A 25,606-nucleotide genomic window follows, 5' to 3' on the forward strand; every position below is an offset into this window, starting at 1 on the left:
CCTTTTATTTATCTTCCTATGAAAGTGATTTTTTTTTCAAATGCAAAGAGGTGTTTGACAGTCCCTCAATGCCTTAGACTTAGCAGACTGTCAGTGGCCTACTGTGATCTTCTTTGAAGCCCTGAAGTCTGGCCAGTCAAAATTCACCTCACCTGTTCTGGCCTCCAGCCTTACCAAACCAACCACCTGATCTGTGCTTTTTATCCTGTGCTTTGGCACTTTATGTCTTCTCTGTCGAGAGAGGTGGCTCCTTTTGTTTCTCTCTGAGCCCTCCTTTCTGTTTCTGTGGTCTAACCTTCATTTGTACTTCAGATCTCCCATTAGGTGTTACTCCACTGACAAGAGCAGATCTCCTGAGACTCCTGTATCTGTGTGGGAGGTCCTACAATGTCTAGTGACACCTCCTCTAGGCTCCTCCAGGCTTTGTGACTCTGTACAAACATAGCTCATTAACTTGTTTTTCTCACCAATCAGAGTATGAACTCATTGAGAGTTAGGTCTGCCTTTCCATTGTCAATATCTTCAGACTTAAAATCAGGCATATGGCGGGAGTTTAAGAGATGAGCCAGGCGGTGAAATCAAAGACCCAGATATCAATCCACAAACCTATGAACACCTGGTTTTTGACAGTGGAAAAAAATACTGACATCTTGAAATTTGCAGGCAAATGGATGGATATAGAAAAGAACCATATTGAGTGACGTAATGCAGACTCAGACAAATATAATATGTACTCACTCATAGGTAGCTTTTAGACATAAAGCATAGAAAAACCACTCTACAATCCACAATGCCAGAGAACCTAGACAACAAAGAGGACCCTAAGAGAGACATACATGGATCTAATAGGAAGAAGAAAAAGACAAAATCTCCTGGATAAATTGGGAGTGTGGAGGTCATAGGAGAAGGTAGAAAGGAAGAGGGGAGGAAGGGAGAAAAATGTAGAGCTCAATAAAAACAATATAAAAAAAGAAATTTTCATTGGATTTTAGTCCTGGCCTGTCGCCAGAATTCAACAAAGCCCCTACTCCATATCATGTGGCCAGGGTTAGCCGAGCTCAGCCAAATGCACCAACCTATGGCACCGGCAGTTGGACACTATAACGATCTCTTTATATGATCATGGCCCAGCCTAGCATCATGGAGATCTGAGTGGGACAAGGAGACCCAAATGCAGGCCTGGGGCTGTCTATCCTGGGCTCTGAGGAGAAAACACAGACCCAACTGATAGCTTGCAGCACCAGCCAGATGGGCACTATTAGAGTTAGCAAAGGTATGGTATGGTGTGGTGTGGCGTGGCGTGGCGTGGCGTGGCGTGGTATGTATGGTATGGTATGGTTTGGTGTGGCATGGCATGGGAGAAAAAGACAGAACGGTTCAGGTTCTGTGGACAGAGGCATATCTGAAGAGATGGGAGGAAGTGAGCGGGCTGAGATGGTGAGGGAGCTGACCCCTTGATCAGCTGCAGTACAGGGAAAGCGAGTCCTGCACGTTGTCAGGGCAGCACAGCAGAGAGGACCCTGCTGAAGAGAGCACAGGTGAGCCCACCCTGAGAATGTTAACATGGGAGAACCAGCACCGCCCCTCATCTGCCTCTTGGTGGTATGGCCTGGGGAAAGTCGCCCCTTGTCTGCCCCCACTCAACAACTCACAAGGCAGGTGGGAGAGTTGACCCTGAGGTAACAAGCGTGGGGGAGATGTCTCTGCCCCCTGCCACCCGCTGCAACACTGGGGAGTGTAGTAATACGAGCGGCGGGGCTGCGTCCCCAACACCCCAGCTGCTTGCTCGGCTAGCTTTTGCCCTGAAATAATTACACGGACACTGTATTCTTTTAATCACTGCTTGGCCCTTTAGCTCTAGCCCTTACTGGCTAATTCTGATATCCCGATCAACCCATCTCTAATAATCTGTGAGCACCGGTCTTACCGGGAAGATTCTAGCCTAAGTCCATCCTGGGTCGGAGCTGGGGCATGGCGTCTCTCTGAGGCGTCTGCTCCGGAGAGGAGAGCTGTGGAGTCTGAGCTCACTTCCTCTTCCTCCCAGCGTTCTGTTCTGTTTACTCCTCCCACCTATCTTCTAACCAATGAGGACCAAGCAGTTTCTTTTTATTTAACCAATGACCTTCCTCCATCAGGGGAGAGCATGTCCCGTCCTTCACCTGGGTAACATAATAGAGTCAACCTTGTTGGTGGAAGTGCGGGTGAGCCAGCCCCAAGGTTGTAAGCATGCACGGGAAAGCTGTCTCTACTACTTGTCTGTCATATCTGTCATGTGGAGGTGTGGGAGGGTGAGAGACCCTCTACCCCTCGTCTCTTGCAGCCTGCAACAGACTTGAGAATTGGCCTTCCCCATTACCAGTTACAGCACTCAGGAAACAGACCCCGCCCCTCTCCAAGTGTTACCCTGTGGTTGGAGGTGAGGGTGACCCAGCCCTGAAGCTATGAGCAAAGGAAAGCCGTCCCCATTACTCATCAGACATGCGGTAGCATGGGCAGAGGAGAGATGTTTTCCCTTCCACCTCCTGCCCTTCAATGCCTGAGACAGGTGAAGGACCTGGCCATAAGAGTGGGAAGGCTGTCCCTACCCCTCACCAGCTGCAGCACTAAGAAGAGAGGCCCCATACCTGTCTGGGTGAGACAATAGAGCTGGTCCTAATGATATAGGTGTGGGAGGCCCCAACGCTCTCAGACCAACCACACATCTGTCCAGGCCCAGAACCAGGGTTATGACTTGCCCCACCGTAATACCCATCCACTCCATTATAATCTCCTGTAGCAGGTAAAGGAACCTGAACCACAGATCAAAAGCTGCAGGGTCTCCACAACACATGGCAACAACAAGATACCCAGAAAGAGTCCCAGCAACAGTAGGGTAGGAGAAACCAGAGGCCTCAAACCAGACTCTTGGTAACAAAGGCTTGCAAGTAATGATATATATGGACAAAGGGGTTCACTGCATGACTCACTATGTCACACTGTAGCTTCCATGATGAGATGTTTAATTCTTTATCTTTTTTTTTTCTTAAATTTGTTTTACTGGGGTCAGGGTGTGCAATGATGGAGGGTGGATGTGAAGGGATAGGAAAATGAACAGAATCAAGATGCACGATGTACAAGACGCATAGAATAAAAAAGATTTCTTTTTTTAAAGGTACAGAGCTAAGACTGGGAATCCTAAACCAGAGTTCAGCCACCCTCCACCTGTCAGGGCCACAGGAATCAGGTGGGACTTGCTGCTTAGTGGGAAGTGGGGTGTGTTCAGTAAAGTCTGCTCACTCTCATTTTGTCTACCCTCGAGGCTGCTGAAGCTAGAAGGTGCGAAAATGGAGTGGCCATAAAGCCCACACACCTGGCCTCAGTCTCACCTCGGATTCATACAGGGAAGCCAAGGGGCCCAGAACTTCCTTCTCTAACTGCAACCAAATAAGGAAGATATCTCAACAAACTCATTGAGCTGTTAATCAAGTAATGACGGTAAAATGGCTGCAGCCTCTAGGCTGGTGAAGGGCCCACAGGGAGCAGCTGCGGCTGCGAAGAGGGGAGAGTCAGTGAGGAGGTAGGATTCTTGTGGTAGCGACTAAAGACCTTTGCAAAAAAGGCAAAACAAAGCAAAAAGCAAAACCAAGATTACTGGGGGAGAGGGCAGGACTAATGTCCAGGCTTCTCAGTTGTGGAGTACCTCTTAAAACACAAATGCAAATTCCGTGTGGAAGGCTTTCAAGCGTTCATCATGGCTTCATCTCTGACCCTCCTTCACCTCTGACTTTGTTTCCCCACCCCTCTGCCAAATCTCCCCTTCCATTCCTGTTTGTCCCCTTTACAGTAGGAATTTTCACACACACACACACACACACACGCACACGCACACGCACACACATACTTTCTTTGCCTGTAGCTGTGAAGCTTCACTCACTCAGCAGGCAAACTTTGGAGAGAGCCAAATTCCTCACATTTGTGGGGCCCTACTGTAATATACGCAAACTCCCAAAATTTAAGTGTTCTGACCCATTTGAAGGTCTAGGACACGTTAAAATTGTTTAAGAAAGCATACTGCATTCTCTGCCCTTGAAAGCCTTGCTTCCCCGATAACCTAGATCAGCCAGGATTCCGACTAGAATTCTCATACTCCTTGGAACTCCAGCTGGACCGGCTCCCAGCTGGAAGCTGAATCCTGTTGTCCACTCCTCTTCTCTGTCTTTGGTTACCATGAGGGGGTCTTGTGACTAGGTCTGTGTCCTTGCAATTTCCTAGGGAAACGATGACTCTGGACTCTTGAGTATCCCTGTTTTACTAGTAGAGAGGTTGGTTGACCCTTCCCCAGGCCACTTGGGATTTTAGTTCTGGATTCCTTAGTTAATTTGCCTTGTTCACGGTCTGAGACAGGGCATGGTCTCTAGTGGGTTGACCTGAAGGTGGATCCATCCATCACACTGTTCTCATGAACTGTTTCACTGATAGCGGCATGGCTAGCGGAAGAGCAGAGGATCTAAGAGTCTAAGCCAAGGCGGGAATCCCTTATGTCTTGGTCTAAGGTGTTATCATTCTTTAGCACGGACAGTTTGTCCCCACCTGCCTTTTTTTCAGTCTTCACATAGCTCGTGGAGAAGCTTACACATCATTTCAGGTTCAACCGTGGAAGGGTTGGCTGTTCCTAGCTTTCTAATGGCTCTACGGCTGGGTTTGCCATTAAGAAACCTGCCTCCTTTCAACCTGGTAGCTCAGATTTCCCTAAGTGCACCTTCGGGAAAACGGTTCCGACTCATGAAAATAACAACTTGTCTCCACTGCTGTGTCTGCAGTACTTTGAACTGTGCTTGGAACATGATAGGGAGAGTCTAAATTTGTCGAATGACTGGAGCAGTGGAAAGCATCTTGTTCTCCCCCTCCTGGGGACTTTCCTAAGACAACAGTGTTCTTCTGATGCCTATGCCTCTGACACTCTGATCATTCCCCTCAATGCCTCCCTAGGCTCTCATTTGTGGTGATGAGCTATGAGTCACCAAGTCATTTAAGCCACCCCTTAGCTCTGCATGGATGAGCAGTGGGAGGTACCTGTCACTTCTTGGGCTTTAACTGGAATTTGAAGGCAGCAGGAAAGGCTCCATTTAACAAGTTCTGTGTGATTTGCCTGCTTCATATCCCTTTAGCCGAAGAGCATAGATTTGAACCCAGCATTAACTGCTTGCATAAGACACGCATTCTCACTAGACCAGGCTGCACTGGGAACCATGGTAACCAGACAGGCAGGGGGCCTGCCTTTGGGAGCCTGCATCAGTATAGTGCAAATCTCTCTGCAGCCCAGGGCAGCCTGATTGCTGCCTGCCCAGATCAAATCACTGGCACGGTGACACACAACTGTTTCAGCATCTCATTTGGCGGCTGCTTTATGTTCACTGTCAGATGCTGGACCCGGGGGAGTTGGGGAAGCGCCCCCAGCTTGTTTGAAAGTTCAGTCAGTGGCTGCACAGATGACTTGGGATTGCTCCTGTGATCAGCTGTTCTGTGATTTGTACAATTAGAACAGCTTTCTTGCCAGAAGCCTTTGAAGAACAATTACAAAAACAAATAGCAGCCGCAGTAGCGGGAGTCAGAGCAGCAGAAAGAAAAGAGAAAAGACAGACAGACAGACAGACAAAAGTACCAAACAAGAAGTGCCCCTCCCCCACCCTGCCAGGACCATGCACAGCTTCTGCGCAAATGTTTAGTTTCTCGTGCCAGGCTTCAAAGGCTCAATTTTATCAAGAAAAATAGCAGTTAGCTTCCTATGTAATTACCACAGCACATTGTCACCCATTATTCCGCAATTCTTCAGAAACGAAAAACCAGAAGGGTTCTCTCTATCTGGAAATCTCCTTTTAATATTTGGACAAACCAGTTCAACCAAGCCAGCAGTGCTGCGAAAGGCTCACTGTGGGTGGACTGATTGGAATGGCATGGGGGCAGCCTCTTTCCCATCTGCCTTGCCTGGCTGTTGGTCCCCCAAACAACAGCTTTTCCCTTTACTCTCTGCCCCTGTCAGTATCTTCTCTCACATGCACAGGTTCTGAGCTCAATAACTTATTATCCCACAATGCCCGAGTGAAAACACGCTGGTAATTGCCCACAACACCAGTGGGGAGCCTTGTAATTTACCACAGAAGCTGCCTGGTGATTCTCACTTTGCAGATAAAAAAAAAACATGGAAAGGGTTAAGAGGCCAAGACCCAAAACTAACTGTGGAAGAGTCGGACCAGGGCTATCTTCAGACCAAATGGTTTCATGTGACTAGAACGTAGATTATTCTCTGTGTCTCATGTCACAGTGGGCCTCACCCAAAGCTTAACTTAGTAGGAGAAACATGTGCTGACACATAGAACACATGTGTATCACAGAACAATAGAAACACGAAAGGAAAAGGAAGAATGAAGGGACCTAAAAATCTCAGGCAATACAAACATCTGTTACTATTTTGATGTCCGTTCCTGACTCTCCATTTAAACAGCATTAAAAGTGGCATCATATAAGAATGTTCAAAAATTTCCTTAAAATACTTTACAGTTTCATACCTCATTTCCATGATGTGCTTTAGTGTTCTCACCCTCATACCCCTCTCATTCATCTCCTTCCCACACTGGTTAGAATCCTGTTTAACAAGTCCCCCCAACTCCTGTGTGTGTGTCTGCCCTGTAAACAACGTGAAAAATTTTGTTAAAAACCCTTTCCTTCTCCAAGAGAGGTTGTTTTTAATTTAATTTATTTTTTTTTACATTTACTTTGTGGGGGTGGGTTTGTGTCACAACATCTCTGTAGAGGTCTGGACAGCTCGGAGGGGTTGGTTCTCTCCTTTCACCATGTGGCTTCTGGGGATCAAACTTGGGTGGTTATGATTTGGCAGCAAGTGCCTTTACCTGCTGAGCCATCAAGCAGATCCCCAAAGATTGTTTTTAACTTGCTCTTTAATGTTTTCTTTTGTGGACATTTTCTCCATGTTCATATGTCCAGAAATTTCCCTGTGACACATTTTATTTATGAATTTCAAAAAATGAATTAAAGCTAAGTGTTGGACCAAAACCAAGTTGATGCTAATCACAACAGGAGGCATTCATAGACTCCTTATGATGCTGCTCTGGGTTTCTAAGATCCAAATGGGTGCATTCTTCAAGAGGTGTGCCCAGACAGCTCCTGGCCCTGTGGGTTGCATTGCCCTCTGTCATCTGGTACACTGTAGGTTTAAGAGATCTCCTGTTGAATGTTTCTATAGTCATTGAAACCCTTCTTCCTGGACCTTTGCTGCTTTTCTGGTTATTTAAGGGGACATTGTTAAGTCACACTGTCGTACAAGGATTGAACACACTGCTGATCCCAGAGTGGTGTGCTAGGTAAAGTGACACTCAGAGTCTGGGTTCAGTTCTGAGCTCCAGTAGCTGAGGGTCCTTCTATCCCTTCAGGCATGCTACCATCGTTGCCATTGTGGTGTTTCCATTGTCGGAGTCATATTCCTCTGAACTAAACCTTTATCATTCAAAATCCACATTTACTTGGTGTAGAAAACCTCTTTCTGAGAGTTCATTTTGATGTAAGAATATCCCTGTGTGCTGTCCATATTGTTCTTTGGAATATCCATGAGTATACAGGGAAGCAATAGAGAAGCGTTCCCGATGCAGGTGCTAGAGCAACCTGTCTGGGTTTGATATTCGCTCCACCATCCCTGTCTGGAGCAACCTCAGTCAAGCTACTTAATGTTTCCATGCTTAAGAGTTCCTATCTGTGAAATGGGCATAATAACAATGCCTAACATAATATTGGTGTGGGATTCCCCTCTGTATGCTATGAATATATTTTATTACCATTAGTTATTCAAGAAGCTGTTTCAGCCAATAGCTTAGTAGAGTAAAACCAGGCAGGAAATCTCAACAGAGATATAGAGAGAAAATAGATGGAGTCAGGGAGATGCATGTAACTGCTGAAGGAGACAGACACTGGAACCTTGCCCAGTAAGCCACAGACTTGCGGCAATACACAGATTAACAGAAACTGGTTAATTTAAGATATAAGAATTAGTTAGAAATACACCTAAGCTTTTGGCCAAACAGTGTTATAATTAATATAGTTTCTGTGTGATTTTTCAGGTCTGGGTTGCCAGGAAATGAATGAGCAGTCTCTGTCTACATAATATACTTGTGAAGGTTCAATGAAAAAAAAATCCTAACATGTTTCCCTGCACAGAAATGTTTGCTCAATATATGTTACTTCTTATCACCTTCCTAAATACAATACAGTTTTTCAGTGGATAGGCCTGCTTTATAGTGGGGGCTGTTGGTTTTCTGCTTCACTCAACACGCACTGTTAATTGCATGTAGCCAGCTTCTTAGGGTGAGCATTGGCTACTTTCTGCCTAGGGACTTCCTTGGTTGCTAGAGTTTCCCCAGAACTCACACAGTGACATTGTGCTGGTAGGCTTCCCATTTCGCAGTTGACAGTGGCAAATGGTAGGCGAGTGTCTTATCTTCCTTGTCATCAGAGAGGACAAATATGAACTAAGTTATACAACCCACTCCAGAAGTCTTCAGCGGAAGGGAACCTGGGTTGCCCTGGTAACCTGCTCTTCCACTTACCAATCTCCTTAACCTTTTCCTCCCCAGTTGGAGAACCAATAAATCACCTTCCGATACAGCCTAGTGAGACTAAGTAAGTGAAGTCAGGGATTACAATTCTATGTATATGTCACGGTGAGAAGAAATAACAACAGATCCAGTATTGATCCCTGCGTTTACCAGTCAGTCTTTCTTTAATAGCCTGCACATGGTGCTCTCCTTGCTTACAGAGTCACGTTCACTAACAACCACCAGAAAACCATGAGGCTCGTTTTGGAGAGAAAAGCATTTCCCTTGGTAATCACTCACTCTCTTTTTGACTGTAGAATGGGTCTCCAAGGAAAGTTTCTAAGCCAGGAACTACATTGTCACCTTCCTGGGGTAACACACAGTCAAAGGAGCACAGCCTCCAAGCTGGAGAGCTCCCTCTTGGGTGACGAAGGGAATGGCCGCCATGGCCAATATCACTTTTGGTTTTCTGTCTGTGATCATTTCTGAATTTTGCTTTGTGTTAACTAGACTCTCTTTACATTGTGGACAATTTATTGTTTCTCACAAGCTACACTTTACCAGTGGCCTTCCCACAATTTTTATTTCCTTTAATACATGACCCACGTTCCCCTTGGCAGGCTGGAGAACTAATTTAAATGATAAAGTAGACCACAGCACCTGTCCCTGGTTTCCATACGATACAAAGAAGTGCAGTTCCTGGGATCTGCCCTCCTTCCAAGCTTCAGCCCCTTCTTCAATGACATGTGGCTTGGCTCATTTGCTTCTTCAAGCAGACATTGATCCAGAATCATGCGAAGAGGTTTCCTTTCCAGATATCATGTAAAATTAATTTTCATAATTCTCTTGGTTCCGGCCTGTCTATCCATATCTTTCTTCATTAACCACTTTATTTCCACATCTGAACTGTTGCTGTCTCACATCTGGGAGAGAAAGACTCAAGTATGAGTTGGCAGAAACGCACGATGGAACTTGACAGGACCTTGGCCTTCTGGTCCTGCTGAACTTTGCGGTGCCCTTTATAAATATTAGAATCGCACCCAGGCAACACAGCTGGGGAGGCATTCGTTTTCATTATGAATAATTAAATAAAATACTAAAGACTACTACTCTAGTAAGGGATATTTAGGTGCTTTTGAATGTACAGTGGCTCTATGCCCAAATTTAATAAGTTTGTGTAGAGTATAAACCATGATGGCCGCTTTAAACTTGCATGAAAGGTTCCGTGCAGCACCGTGCTCTCGAGTGACCCTTCTCTGGGAACAGTGTGGCTCTGCGCAGGCTTTGAAACATTCTCTAATTAAGTTGGGTTCCATCCACCTTCATCCTGCATCTTGCCAGTTGCTCCCTCCTAAAACTGGCCTTAGGTACCAGCCCATAAAACAAGTCTCTGTGGCGTGGCCGTGTACATGGCTTGAGTGGCAGGGTCTATAAGTGAAAGTCATCACTGAGTTGGGGTCTGCCCGTTTGTCTTCTATGGGGACTTTTCTTTTGTTAGTCTCTGTTAGAAATAGGCTTATTTTCCCCTTTCTTTTTTAATTAAACTACAAGTTTGGCCTTGTTGCCTTAGGCTTTGCAGCATGCTGTGTCAGAGAGGGGGACAGGAGACACAGAATATACAGCGGGAACATTGCACCGAGCTTACAGGAGGGAACAGCTGTAGATGGCAGAGGAATTTGTGAGGAGGTGTAGGCCACACTTGCACAGAGTTCTTTGTTTTCGGATTTTCATTATGCTTCGCCTTCTTTCTTTTCTTCCCCCTCCTTAAAAGCAAATGAGCAAATTTTTAAAGAGCTGCTGTGTAGTATTTCTATATAAATAAAGACAGCCGTGCCTGGGGAAAAAGCAAAGAGGAAGAAGCAGGCAGTACAACTCTCTTCTGGGAGTGCCATCAAACCTAGTTTCTTCCACTCAGACAGGTTGCTTAGGCCCTGGATCACTCTGGAGCTCACTCACTGGAAGGCGGAATATTGGGCTCCACTCTGGTCTTCCACCATTGAAGCCGATAGTTTAGTAAGACCTCCAGGTGATTCCAATGCATATTCTTCCCCAGGAAACTACATGGCTATCAGTGGTCTCTGTCCCTCAGAGCCTCTGGGCTCTAAGGATCCAGGAGTCACTTCCAAGTGATAGAATGAATGAAATAATATTTTTGTTGGTCTTAGTCTTAGTTCAGTAAACTGGGTGGCTTGCAGCGCTTCTTATTTGAGGTGATGTGATTTACATGGGAAGTGACTGATGGGCCATTCAGTTTTATATTGCCTCAGGCTCACATATCTGATGGAGGAAGGTCATTGGTTAAGTAATAAAGAAACTGCTTGGCCTCATAGGTTAAAACATAGGTGGGAGGAGTAAACAGAACAGAATGCTGGGAGGAAGAGGAAGTGAGCTCAGAGGCCATGCTCCCCTCTCCCTGCCAGATGCGATGAATCAAGCCACCAGGTCAGACATGCTGAATCTTTCCCGGTAAGCACACCTAGTGGTGCTACACAGAATATTAGAAATGGGTTAGATTAATATGTAAGAGCTAGCCAATAAGAGGCTGGAACTAATGGGCCAAGCAGTGTTTAAAAGAATACAGTTTGTGTGTTGTTATTTCGGGACATAATCTATCCAGGCGACCAGGAGCTGGGGAGGCAGGAAAGCAGGCCCGCAGCTCCCACAACACATATCAATAATGGTGATTGTACATTTTATTTTCTGTTGCTATACCAAAATATTAGAAAAAGATGCTTATTAGTTAATAAGTTTTGGAGGCTGAGAATCTATGTTTATTCCTTTTCCTTGGTGACAAAATAGTCACAGAAACTACCCATGGGGAAAGATATACAGCTCACAGTTTTAGAGGGTTTAGTCCATGGTTTCCTGACTCCATGTGAATGGACAACAGGAGTATGCGGCTGAGGAGCTTTTTTGCCTTGTGGAAGACAGGAAGGGGAAGCTGAGAAAGTACTAGGGCTGAGTAACAACCTTCAGAGTCACACCCTAGTGACCTACTGCATCCAGTGAAGCTACACCTCCTGAAATTCCCACATCTTTCTACAGTAGAGCCACCGTCTGGGGATCAAACATTCAATGCATGATCTTCTGGGGGCCATTTTCACATGCAAGCCATACTGAGTCCATGCCTAAATAGCCTTGTATGTTCAGCCCCTGGTGAGGATGCCACCACAGTCACACCACAGTACATGGAAATAAGTTGAGGGTGGGTGGGAGAGGAAGAAATTGTACATGAGGCAGAAAGCTACAAGCATTTAAGATGAGGGCCAATCTTGTATAATGACCCATGCTTATAGAAACAAATTCACTTTGTGACACCAGCACTAATCCCTTCTGAGGTTAGTGCACAATGGCCACACCACCTCCCAGTGGCCCCTCTTCTTCAAGGTTCTCTACCTTCTCACTCTGTCACACTAGACACAGTGCACATGGACTCTTACCCTTACACTAGAAGCCACAGCAGTGGCCTTTGATTCCTTGTCTTCCCTGGATTTTCTTCCTTTTAGCACTAAAATGTCTTCATCTCAGATGCCCAACAAAGTTTGAAAACTGGGGCCATTTGGCAATCTGGCCTCTAAGCATGAACAGAAAACATTTAATTGTCTGAAGTTCTGGTTGCTAGTTGGTGGAAATGGTGATGTAAGCTCCCAAGTTTTGTTCTTTTCTTCAATGCCCAAGTCTATAAATTATGAAAAGCAGCTTAATGATATTGTTTCTACACCTATTTCTCAGACAGCAGTTGCAAACGATTCTAAGACACATGACAGGTGTTCCTGCATGGTCCACTGGATAGAAGGAAAAAAAATGTCCTCCCAGATTACTGTACAGATGATGTGCCCAATGGCTTCTCTTCTCAAATGAACAATATGCTCAGTCGCATAGTTGATTGGATTCCATCTGGCCTACATCTGACATCCAGAGCTGAAATGGAAGCTTCCACAGAGTTCCTAAATTCGGGAGTGGGAGAAACTCATTGCATTTACAAAAGTCACTGAAAAGGGTGTGTGTGTGTGTGTGTGTGTGTGTGTGTGTGTGTGTGGTTGAAGTCTGCTGCCACTACAAGCAGTTGGCACTCCGTGCTCACGGTTTGTGTGGAAACAAACAAATACCTGGGGTGTCTTGCCTCTGTGCCCACCACCATCTTAGTATGGGATTCAGGGTCTCTTTGTAGAGTTTTGTCCTGTATCATCCAAGAAGAATTCCTACCCAATACTTTTGGGTCTGTTTCTTTCTCATTTTCTTATAACTTAATACAGTCCTGGGTTCTAATGAAGCAAATGCTTAAACATTCTTATCTTATATGTGCTAGCGAGGCTGCCGGAATATGAGAGCATTGGAAAACTCACCAAGATTCGAAAGAATGCGGTGTCGTTTACCATTTTAATAGGAACAAAATATGGTTAGTGGAAGCTGAGGACCTTCTAGGCTATTGAACATTGAACTTGGTTAGTACCCAAGAAACACCCAGGAAGCCAGCAAGCATTAATGCTTGGATCCTGCACAGCAGAGCCTGATTTAATTAATCTAGGGTAATGCATCAGTGTGAAATTTTTAAAAGCTTTCCTGTTGATTCTGGAGTGCTCCAGGCTCTTATATAATAATCTACACTCTGTTATGTTCTTCAATTTAGTCTCATTTGTTTGTAACTTTATTCCTTTGTTTGCTGATTTCTGCTCATTATTTTCATATGAATTCATTGATTCATTGGTCCATTCATTTATTTATTCTTCTCGTTTGTTTCATATATTTTGCAATAAAACTTACAATTAAAGAAAGAAAACTCTTGAGGCACTTTGGTATTTTTGGAAGTATCAGATCCGATTGTAGATGCTCCAAGTGAAGCTATCATAGGGGTGTTCCCCTATGCCCAGTCATGTACCCTGAAAGAGTATTCAACTCCTTTTTCTTCTAAGTATGCTTGTCTCAGGTATACTTGGGAAGTAAATAGCATCAACTTTTGCTAAACAATTGAGTACAAATACTTGAAGTGGGCCAGGCGGTGATGGTGCACATCTTTAATCGCAGCACTCAGGAGGCAGAGGCAGGCAGATTTCTGTGTGTTCTAGGCCAGCCTGGTCTACAAGAGCTAGTTCCAGGACAGGCTCCAGAGATACAGTGAAACCCTGTCTTGAAAAAAAAAACAAAACAAGCAAGCAAACAAAATGCTTAAAGTCAACATTGACTTCTGAATATAGACTTCTAATTTTCCATTTAGATTTACTAGAAGTGTGGTTCAATTACCAGCACTTAAAAATGTCATCAAACATAGAGTAATTCATGCTATTTGTAATCATATGGGTCATCCCAAATGCTGAGAGAGAAAATTTATTTATCATTAATAGCTCTATCATTTTAAAATCTCAGATAGTCCTGGATCAAAATATTATGCTTAGAACTCTACATGAATTTTTAGTGTTGGCAGGAAATGAATATAAGGCCCATACCATCTTTCTACAAGGTAGGCTTGATGGTATGATGGTCCTCATCCTTCCTTTAGTATGTGTTAGTCACCATTACCCAGAAAGGGCCCTACTCAGAGTTCCTCTTTACCAATACTGTTGCTGGTGGCTGAGTAGGGAAGGAGCCAGGTCTGAGAACCTCTGTCCTCGGTTTCCAGTGTCTGTTTCCTGAAGGTAGGCTCTCAAGTTTGCCATCCAGAGCTGCTGAGTAAGAATCTGCATTCAACAGAGCCTTTGAAGGAGTGTCTAAGCCCACATCAGAGTGGACAGTGTTCTTTCCTCAATCACTTTTTACCATTATCTTTACATCTCTTGTCATTCTATATTCTACACTTTTGCCTCTTTGTTCATGTTTGTTCTGCCCAAAACTAACTTCTGCCTTCTTTAAATGAAAAATTTGATTCATCCTTCAAGCCATGGCACATGTGTTTGCTTCTGTGAAGTTTACTCTTACTTTCTCCTACGTGAACAACTTCTTTATCACCGGTTTTAGATTTGTCCTTGTGCAGTAGCTCTGTCTTTATTTGAATATTTTTTCCATCCGACTGTGAAGTCTCTGTTAGCAGAGCTATGTGCTGTCTCTCTAGCCATAGAACTGCTTATGAGGCACTTGAATTCACTGAATGTTTCAAATGAAAGGGGCAACTAATTGATGGCTCTGGTCAGGACCGGACTTCTTTGAGTCTATTTAGCCAATGGTAAAAACACAGTCATGAATTACACAACCCTCTGTAGATAATTTCAAACTATTACAATTTTCTATATACATTTGCTAAGCAAATGTTGATCTGAGATGTCGTTATAGATAGGATAATGGCAATGAACTTGGTCATGTGAACCTTAAAACCTGGTGGGAGAAACAGACCACACACATCAATCAAAAAACAACGTATTTTGCAGTTGGTCAAAGCATAAAAGGCAATATATCTCACACAGAGGGGAAGTTAACCTATTTGAAAAAGTCAAGTTCTTTGTGTTATTTGTATTACTGTTTTATTAATCTAAAACAGAGAAAAATGTTTATTAACTTTCTGGAGATAATGCTTGGAATGTATATGCCATGTTAGTTTTAAGAAAATCGTAAGCTCAGAAAATGGACCAAACATGTTTGAGACACAGATTTGAAAGTAGAATCTTTTCAATGGCTTACAGTAATATCTTTCCAAATAAAAGTGTCTTAAATGCAGCAATAATCTAAAAATTATATAGAAAAAAATAGCTATGAGAAAGTTTTTGTACAGAGGTCTAAGGATATAAATATAAAATATAGTATGAACTGTATCATAGAGGGGAGATAAAACAAGGCCCTAGAATGTAGAGTTCATCCTGTGTCAATAATGAAAGCCTACGAGGCCTGGACCTGTTTTCTCCATTGTGGAAAGATGCATTGATGCCTTATAAACTCAAGTACATTCCCAGGGATACAGCAAGTCACCAGCCCTTTAGACAGACAACAATGATTTTCAGAGACACAATTGCGGATTTACGTGATTGCCAAATGATACAATCTTAAATCATTTGAAGAGATTAATTTGTCTTTTTCTGTTTGCCAAAAAATTGCTGCCTTTGGCTTTTGGAATTAGAAGACTCAAAATATACAAGAGGGAGCTGGGCCTAGCAGATAGCTACAGTGGAACAGACTGGGCAATTCAGAGCAGGAAAAAAAAAAACCCTCCTTCCTCTGCTATGCTCTTTATTCTCGGGACAAGCTGGGGAAGCTACCATTCAGCAGTTGCCAGAAGAGCTATATCGTTGGAAGAAGCAGAGCCAAATATTTGATTTGGTTGATTATGCTGCAGGTGTCTCATCAGACCTGCGTACCTAGATTCCTCATTACTTTCCCTCCTTCTAGTGCCTCTTGCAGGAATGCAGCACGGGGCAGGAGACATCAGGGGTAATAAACGAGGCCCTGGGTGGCTGATGGCCAAGGATAGCTGAAGAAGCCGAAGCTAGAACTAGAGACAATGAAATCAAAGGGCAGGGAGGAGAAAGGGTCTATCAAACAGTGATCCATGGGTAGCTGATGATAATAAGATTTTCTAACGTCATCTTGCTCAGTTCAAAGGAAAACAACTTCCATTCCTAAAGGTGAGCCAGGACAGGCTGTTTAAAATCACAGACTCCTTTAAGCAGGTGCTTCTATGCCGTTCAGAGCATAATAGTTTCATAGTACATGAAGGGGTTAACAAAGGTTTCTGAGCTACACAGATCTACTCCTGTCATAACGCATTTCCAGGTCTCTGATGACATTGCAGCATGTAACTGTAGTCCTGGTCACTACTTTTCAGCCTTATAGCAGAATGGCAATTTGTTGTCTTGATTTGGACAAAGCAAATTGTAAGAATTGGGAAGAGTAAGCAGTATTGCAAGGTCCTGTGGCTCAAAAAATATTAGGGCCTCAAACAAGTCTTTCTGACATCAAGATTGTGAAATTGGGACTTTGCCCCACTTTGGTGCAAAAGGGTCTACCCTCTTGCTAGTTCTGTATGGGGTGTACATGGGATGTACATCGCCACAACAGCCCACTTGCTTTCCAGAATCTGGGTCAGCAGATTGCTCTAGTCCTTCTAGAGTATATAACATCTGTGAATGAACACAGTGTCTGTCACTGTTTAGAACAGTTAAAACATAGACTATAAGCCTGACTACGTTCAATTCTGTAGCTTTAGCGTAGAATTCCTCTTTGAAATTCAAACGCGTATGTCTAAATATTGGACTTACTACACAGCCAAGGAAACCAAGCTGTACGAGTTCTTTTCACTAAGTCTACATCTACTCTCCTTTTCTGTGCCTACAGAACTACCCACCAGTGTCTCTGGATGGAAATTGGCATGATCCACCTTGCTCTCCCCAGTGGTTCCATTGTGTCTTAATCTACTCCAAGAAAGCTTGTGAACATGGGTCCTCTACACTTACCAAATACATAGAGGTTGTTAGCTTTGAGTCCTAGGGGCAAGGTATTAAATAATCAATAACATATGCTATGTTCATCCCAGAAACAAAGAGAAATTCTTTTTGAATACGGCCTCCACATTTTTGTTTGTCTAGGATCTGCCAATTATGCAATTGGCCTTGCTAACTAGTTATAAAATTCCAACGATTCTATTTCCTGCAATTGCTCTAAAGCCCCAAACAGTTCTTAGGTGTGTTTTCCATGAGAGTACTTAATCCTGAAACGGTTTCATTTCACCCAAAATGACAACAGCCCCACACTGGTCTTCTCATCTCCTTCTGTACAAGCACTGTTCCAGGTATGGCGGTTGAGGGCCACGGTCATCTAAGAAAAGCCCTTGCACTGTCACTCTTGCGAACTGACCCTCTTCCAACATAGACAGCTCTCTATTGCTGTTGGAACGAACATCCAACTCCAAGTTTAACAGAGTTCTTCATCAGTAGTTTACTGCTTCTGGTGGTGAGGTTTATACTTCATCTTCCCTGGGTCATGGTACTCAAATTCTTGACCAAGTGTAAGTCTTGCTATTGCCATGATGGTAGGTTTCTTATTTTGTTTTGTTTTTAATGGGATTAGCACTTAAATCAGTGGTTTTAAGAAAAAAAGCAAAACAAAACAGATTCCCCTCTAGAACAAGGTCTAAAGTGACCTCTTAAGGGATAAAAGACCCAAGCAAGGTTCATCAGAAAAGACAAGATGGAGTCTTTGGTTTCAAATTCCAGTAGCAACCCTTCTTTGGGTCTCCATTCTGTTGTCCAGGCCTGCAGTGCTTTGGCTTGTCTGGTATGGGAAGTCCTTCTGTATATGTGTTGTAATGAATAAAGAAACTGGCTCGGTCTGTGATAGGGCAGAGTAGAGCTAGGAAGGGAAAACTAAACTAAATGCTTAAAGAAAAAAAAGGTGACGTCACGAGACTCCATGTAGCTGCCAGAGGGGGCTGCTAGTTGGAACCTTGCCGGTAGGCCATGAAATATGTAAAATATAAAATAATGGAAATGGGTTGATTCTAGATGTAAGAGCTATCTAGCAATATGCTTAAGCTATTGACCAAACAGTATTGCAAATAATATAGTTTCTGTGTGATTATTTTGGGGGTCTGGGTGGCCTAGAAACGAACAAGTAGCATCTGCCTACACTTGCCAATCATTATAATCATACAAGCCAATCACCTGAAAAACCCCTCTTCTGGCTTTCTAACACACACACACACACACACACACACACACACACACACACACACACACACACACACTTGTTGTTTCTTTAGAAAACTCTAATGAAAACATTGCCTCTCCTCTCTTTCACAACCCCCTCCTCCTTTTAGCCATTTTGGATAATCTTAAGTTCATGTCTCTGTCAAATTGGGACAATTATAATTTTGTTCTTATGATTGGAATAGTCACCTCGACTATTCTTCATTGTGTTGTTTGCCTCCCAGTATGGGCTACAAATACCTTTCAGTTTATCGTAATCTATCATTGTATTTCCTATCCCTAAATAGTCTCTTTCTCTACGTGTCCTCTTTCTTGTGTTTTCTTTCTCCCCCTCTTTCTCCACCCTAGCCCTGTTTACCTTATTAATACTTAAACACTTTATTGACTACTTCCTTTAGTGGATCTGGACTTCATATAGGCAGGGATCGTATCCATTTTATTTTTAGTTTTATGCCTAATCAGAAAATACTTGAGTAAGAAAAAAATCTTAGATGATGGAGCGTATTGAATCAATGGTCAGTCAAAAGTACAACCTTGTGAAGTCAGAATAACGAATTCATACATGTGACACTAACATGCTTTAAGCCTTTGTATCTTATAGACCGCTCTTATTTTATTATTTCGAGGGGATAGTGTTTCAGGCTCAATAATTTTGGCATGAATTTCAACTAGATAAATAAAAAAAAAACAAATTAGTGAGATGGCTTAATCCTGTAATCCAGGACTCAGGAAGCTGAGGCAGGTAGATTGCTATGAATTTGAGGCTAGTCCCAGTTACATAGTGCGTTCCAGGCCTATAGTACAGTTTGAGAATGCGCCAAAACAAAATAACAAAACAAAAGTAAATAAAAATGTAAACAAAGGAAAGATATAATTGCTTTACCTCCTTTGAGGCCAGAGGGTGGATATGATGCTACCACCCAATTCCACTGTATTTGAAGCCAGGGAGAGATCTTACCTAAGTGAGAATGGGCTCTCTATTCTCATATTTGATGTTATGGACCAAAGAAAATTCAAAAGCAAACAGTAGCCATAATTTCTGGGAGAAGAACGACATTAGCATCAGACAAAGAGCATTTGAAGCATGAGCCTTGGTTCTGTGGTTCATCCTTGACAAGTTCAAAAAGCAACCAAGCATTTCCTCATAAAAGAAGTCTCCATGCAGACGGACCCGGAACAGCTAGCCAGGGATGGTTACTCCAGCTAATTTCATGAGACTCCCAGATGTGAAACACAGCACAATTCAAAATTCTTCTGTTCTGAAGAAGGAACTGTTTCACAGGAGTTATTCTCTAGCCCTGGAGCCATTGCCAAGACATTTTCCCACAGTGAAGTGTTGAACTTGAGTACTTATAGAAAGACAGTATGTTTTTGAAATTTGACTTTGGGCATGGGCAGGTGGGTTCCGGACTTTTCACAACACATCTCTGCTTGTGAGCTTGGATAGGAATTAAGTAGAATGGAGGAGCCCCTGGTGCAGGCAGTAAGCCACCTGACTGACCATCAGTGGCAAAGCCTTTCCTCTTCCTCCTCAGGCACTGTGGTTTTATATCTGCCCAATTTGTGCTGTGTAATGAGTGGGTTTGCTAGTTCTGTGGCTGGAGTTGCAGAGGCAATCACCCCCTCCCTGAGACACAAGGCTCTCTCCCCACCCATTCGTCACCCCACAGGCTGCCTGGCAGAGGCAGGGGGCAGGATGCACATTGTAATAGATTCTATCCACTGCTGAGCTGAGGGCTAACAGATGGGGAGGTTTCCTCGCGCAATTTCCACTTCACTTGGTTTGGGTATAAAATAGCAGAAGGGTAGTTTCTTCTTGTGCAATTTTCAAACAGATAAAACCAGAGGGAGGGTGTACTGGGCTGGGAGGAGGGTGAGGAACTTGACTGTCCTTTAGAGGAAGCCAAATGAACAGGAAGCCCTGTGAAAGACTCAGGCTTCCCCCCTTCCTCCGTTAGATAGGCGGTTGCTCTTCCATCCAAATCTGCCTGCTCATCCCCACCAGGCATGGCAAAGGAAACGATCTCAGGGAGGCCAGACAGTCTGTTGTTCATGTTGTTACAGTGTTATGGTGATTGCAGTACAAATTCTCAGGGTGGAAAAAAGGTATAATGACAGATTGTGTGATTATACCCATACTTATAATTAAGCTGTTAGAATACAGACAAGCGCCTGCTCTCTACTGTCACCAACAGAAACCTCTTTGCTTGGAGAGGAAAGTGACTCACTCTGGCAATTAGAAGGAGTTCCCTACAGGACTTCATTTTCAAGCCTTACGAGTGCTTCAGTTAGGAAGATGTATAGCTTGCTGGAATTACCGGGAAAAGTAGAGAGCCAGGAACAGCCACCTGATCTCCAGGTACAAGATGCTGCTGGTTAGAGAAGGAATTATGACCGTCACAAATTGCCTCTGTGCTGCACACAAAGGACTGGAGGATCCTGCTTCTGCCAGGCACTTTATCAGGATGTTTGTATTCTTCTCTGTGGCCTCTGTGGGATCTGTGGTTTTCATTCTAGGGCAGAGAGAAGAGGAGAGAGAGAAAGCACGCAGAGCAACAGAATAATCTGATGTCTAACTGGGACCTGGCCACTTGGCAACACAGCTACTTACACTGGCTGTCATTGGCCAAGCAGCAAAGTGGGTTGTTTGGTGTCTTCCCATTAACATGAATCCATTAACCATTTTCACATGGAGTCAACCAAATTTTCTTCCTCTCCTTTCTCTCTTTCCCTTTCTGCCATCCTTCCTTCTCCTTGCTATAGACTTCTAGGTCTCATTTCTGTTTTCACTGGTGGGTAGACAACACTCTTAGGAATCTACTTCTCCTCTCCAAACATGTACTGTGGGTGTCTAATCAGGCAATGCTCATGGCCATCGATGGAAACACTTTTTAGAAAAGGAAGTAGCCCTCTTTGCAGCAGCCTGTCCCTGTGCAGTTCGTGCATAGAACATTGCTGCTTTCTCTGGTGTGGAGGATCCTGAGATTACTTTGCACAGTTTTTGTAGGAGGTCCTTCATTTTATGTGTTGTTTGTATTGGTTAATGAATAAAGAAACTGCCTTGGCCTTGATAGGGCAGAACTTAGGTAGGCAGGGAAAATAGAACTGAATGCCGGGAGGAAAAAGGGCAGAGTCAGAGAAGCCATGGATTCTCCTCCAGAGATGGACACTGGTTAGAATCTTCGGTAAGCCACTGCCATGTGGCGATACACAGATAAATGGAGATGGGTTAAACTAATATGTAAGAGTTAGCCAATAAGAAGTTAGAGCTAATGACCAAGCAGTGTTTTAATTAATACAGTTTCTGTGTGGTTATTTCAGGTGTAAGCTAGCTGGACAGCCAGGGCAAACAAGTGGGCCCTCTCCCTTACAACAATTTCACACAAAGGAAAAAAATGTTCTGAGGAATGTATTGGGGGTGTATTGATGGGTTTCTTGGAGGCTGTACACTCTCTCAGGCATTCTGCTCCTAATCTGCAACTCCAGGTAATACTTATCCACCTCCAGAGAGCATCTTGAAGAGTAATTAGTTAATAGTTGTGAAGTGTCTTGAAGACTCGAGGCGCAATACAAGTGGTAAGAATTAATACCGTAGTCTCATGCAAATGAGTCCAGGATGCCAATGCTTGAGAGCTCACCTCAAATTCACTTCAAGGTAGGCAGAATATACAATTAATGCAAAGTGTTTATTTTTTTTTAAATTGACCACTTGGTTGATAATTGGAATGAACAATCTATATCAGGTCAAGTCTGGCAGATGCCACATGCCTATCCTAGATCACTGGGCAAGGAACTTAGAACTTACAGGTATATGTCACAAATCTCTTTTCATTGGCCCAAATGACAAGAAATAGCATTTTGTTATTTTCCCTAGGAAATGTGTGTCAATAGCGAAAGAATTATGGCATGGATGAGAGAAAGCGCGAATGGATATATATCAATATGAAAAGTAACAGAGGTCTTCCAGCCGCTGTCTTTCTAAGATCCTAGAGAGAACACCTGAAAATAGTTCCAGCTGGCCTCCTTCTCTTGTGGTAATTCTTTACTGGAAAGACCACCTCTCTTACCCTCAGTTTAGTTTGGGAAGTGGTGATTTTTGATCCTCATCTAACTAAACTGATGAGTTCTACTTCCTAAGGTAAACTAGTTTGTGCAGGCCTGACTGTAGAACAAGTAGCTAATTCAGCAAAGCTCCAACATTAACTTTGAAGCTATTAACAGTAAGGTTAAAGGCACAGTTCAAACTTGTGTCATCTGGAGGAACATTTCACAGGTATGAGGGCAACCCATCATGATGGACATAATAAAGCACAGAATCTGAGAAAAACTCATTGAAGCCCTGACTTCTGCCACACCCAGCCTTCTAACCACACAACCAGTATTTTCCTACCCAACACACAATATTCAAGGTGGTGCTAAGTTTTGGCTCTGATTGTCCACAAGTCGGAGTTTACTTCTGTGTGGAATCTCACTGGCAGGGAAGAAAGACAATTATAACTGCACATTAACCGAAGGGAGAAGAAAGCATCAGGATTGGGCTGTATTTCGGCACTAGATAAGAAATTATGAAAATCTCACTTGATTCTTAGATAGCATAGTTGTCACCAACATTTTACTTAGAAATATACTTTCAAAGAAAAAGTGTCTAAGACTGAAGCATTGGATCCTTTGAGCTATTTTTCCTTAGCACATCATCTGTGAAATCCTGAACCCATGCATCTTCCACTCACGGAACAAATCCTTACTGATCTCCCACTGTGTATGGACCCTAGGAAAATTAGATAGTTAGAATACAGTTCAATTTTTACAACTCAACAATGCAGTTAAGGTCATGTGACATGTACTCCATGCATAATCTTTGTTAAAAAGAATCAAGATAATTCAGTTCAGATTTTCAGAGCTGAAAACAATTATAGATATCTAGAAAACAGAATTATAGAAATACATGGAACCTGGACAAACACATCCCATCTCCTTTGTGGCAGCTTATCCAGCTAGGAGGAATGGCATGGGGAAAGGAGGGCATAGAATCTGGAAAAGGGAATGATGAGATAGTGGACAGAATACAAAATCCATAAAGACCACTGGGGAGAATATGATTGAAAAAATTAATTTGACCGTAACTGTTATAAAGAGCAGACATGAGAGCTGGTTTGTCTCTGAACATTGGGATCTGTGAGGTCTTATTGGCAGGGTAAGGAGATGCTTATAACTGCACATAACCTGAAGGGAGAGGAGAGAGTCTGGATCTGGCTGCCGTTTGGAATTAGTATAATGGTCTAGATAAAAGATAATGAAAGCCTCAAATGCTTGCCAAACATAGTACACAGAGATTTAACAAGAGGATGCAATGAATGGTGGAAGTTATTTTGCGAGTAGATTGCATTGGTTTTAGAAGTTGGATAGGTGTTGGCATGAGGTAAGTTCATGGTTTGTGGTGTCATAAGGGAAAGATGGTGCAGAAACAGAACGAGGAAATGCAGCTGGAGAAGAAAAAAATCTCGGGGTAATGCAGCTTTCCTTTCTTAACTCCTGCAGAATTCCCTTCCCCATCTGATGGCAGGTTAGCACTGCCCAAGAGACAGGCACCTGCTTCATGAGTTCTGTGAGTGGGAGTGAACCAGAGCTGTGCACTCAGTGCTCTGAAGTTTGGTACTGGGTGATAACAAACATGAAGCTCACGAACATTGCTGGCAATCTATCACTTGCTGAATGCCTCTATTGGAACACATATCTCCTGTTCTGTCTTTACCTTCTCCTAGTCCTGGGCCAGGACCAAATACAGCTCCACAGAGAAAGGTATCGGTTTCAGATGACTTAGAGCAGCCCCCGCAGCAGTGAAAGGCAGATATGAGCTCTAGTTCCTCCCCAGTTACCCTTGCCCCATAACCATGTCCATCTTCCCTTTTAAAATGTCAGTCTGCCTGATTTCAACTTTCGATTCAACCAGGCACAGACAGCAAGCAGTTTATCCGACTCTGCCAGTCCCAGGCTCTGTGGAAAATTACATCCTTATGCTATGCCCTTTACTGTACACACATCTGTGGTGTTTATTTTTACGAATTTCAGTTGATTCAGTGGAGTTAGGACTATTCTCTTCCACTGTGGAACTTGGGATGTTGGTAGAAATATATGTCATAGGCAGTTGGAATAATTCCCATGGATTATGAAAAGGTGGGGTCAGGCCTGGAGAGAGAAACCAGTTCCCCACACAAAGGTGACAGTCCAGCTAGAAGCTCATGAAGCTGGGGAGATGGAACGAGGAAGAGATGAGAAGGCCAAGCATGAAGCTGGATAATGCCTGCGCTGCCCGGCAAGAGTAGAGAAATGAGACTAACTCACCATTGACATAGGGCAAATGGGGCCATGGAGAGCATGTGGCTAAAACTCAGATGCAAAGAGTCTTAGGAGGAGGCTGTTGTGCAAAATTATACCATCAAGGATGAATGCTTCTCTCTTTTTCTGTCAGTGCACTTAGCATTGTGGAGAAAACCTGGGTCATCATTCAGCACAGTCTTCATTTTACAGGTGAAGGAGCCGAGAGGCATGGAGGCTTCCTTCCGTTTACAGAGCTGGTTTGAGGAAGAACTAGAACGAAAATCCCAGCCCCTTGCCCTGTGTTTGACTGATCCTGTCTCTTTTCTATTGTTCCTCCTGTTTATGAGACTGCTGGAATCAATGAGACAATATTGAAAAATATTGAGTCCCCGGGAGAAAAGGTTTAATGATAATGCTGACATAAATTCCAAGATTACCTTCTCTCTGAGGGACTCAAGGCACTTTACATATATCATTCTTTCTCAAAAGAGCCGTTCACCACAGCAAGGCAACAGATACTTTTATTATTCTGCGATTACAGAGAAACTGAGTCACTCTGAGGTAACTTGATTCACGCAATAACTATTATTTCTTTGGAAAGCAGGTGCCGTTTGCATGCCTTTGACAATGAGGTTACCTGAGCATCATGTAAATTTCCATACTTGACAGATAGTTATTGAAATAAAAGCCTCCCTGCCCTATATCTCTGCAATTACGGCAATACCTGACTAAGGCACAGAACCTGCTTTCTTGGCTGTGTCTGCACAGTTCGTGGACAGTCTTTATATTTTTGAAGAATTTCAAACCCTGAGAACCTAGGGGATTGTGCAAGAAAGATTCTTGAGCTATGTATAGTCAGGGGGCTTCTTTCCCTTCTGTGATCTTCAGAAATGGGGACAGGGCTGACTGCAGCGTCCTTGCCATATCTGCTTCCCCATGCTTCCCTACCATTCGCTGGGGTGTTGTCAGAGCAGCCACCATCTTCCCCACAGGGATTTGGATTTTGGCTATGTGTTCATTCATCCATGATGGTGTACCGACGGGTACTGAACAAAGAGCGAGAGAGCCAAGGAGGCGAGG

Source organism: Microtus pennsylvanicus, chromosome 5 (assembly GCF_037038515.1).
Source record: "Microtus pennsylvanicus isolate mMicPen1 chromosome 5, mMicPen1.hap1, whole genome shotgun sequence".
NCBI classification, from domain to species: Eukaryota; Metazoa; Chordata; class Mammalia; order Rodentia; family Cricetidae; genus Microtus; species Microtus pennsylvanicus.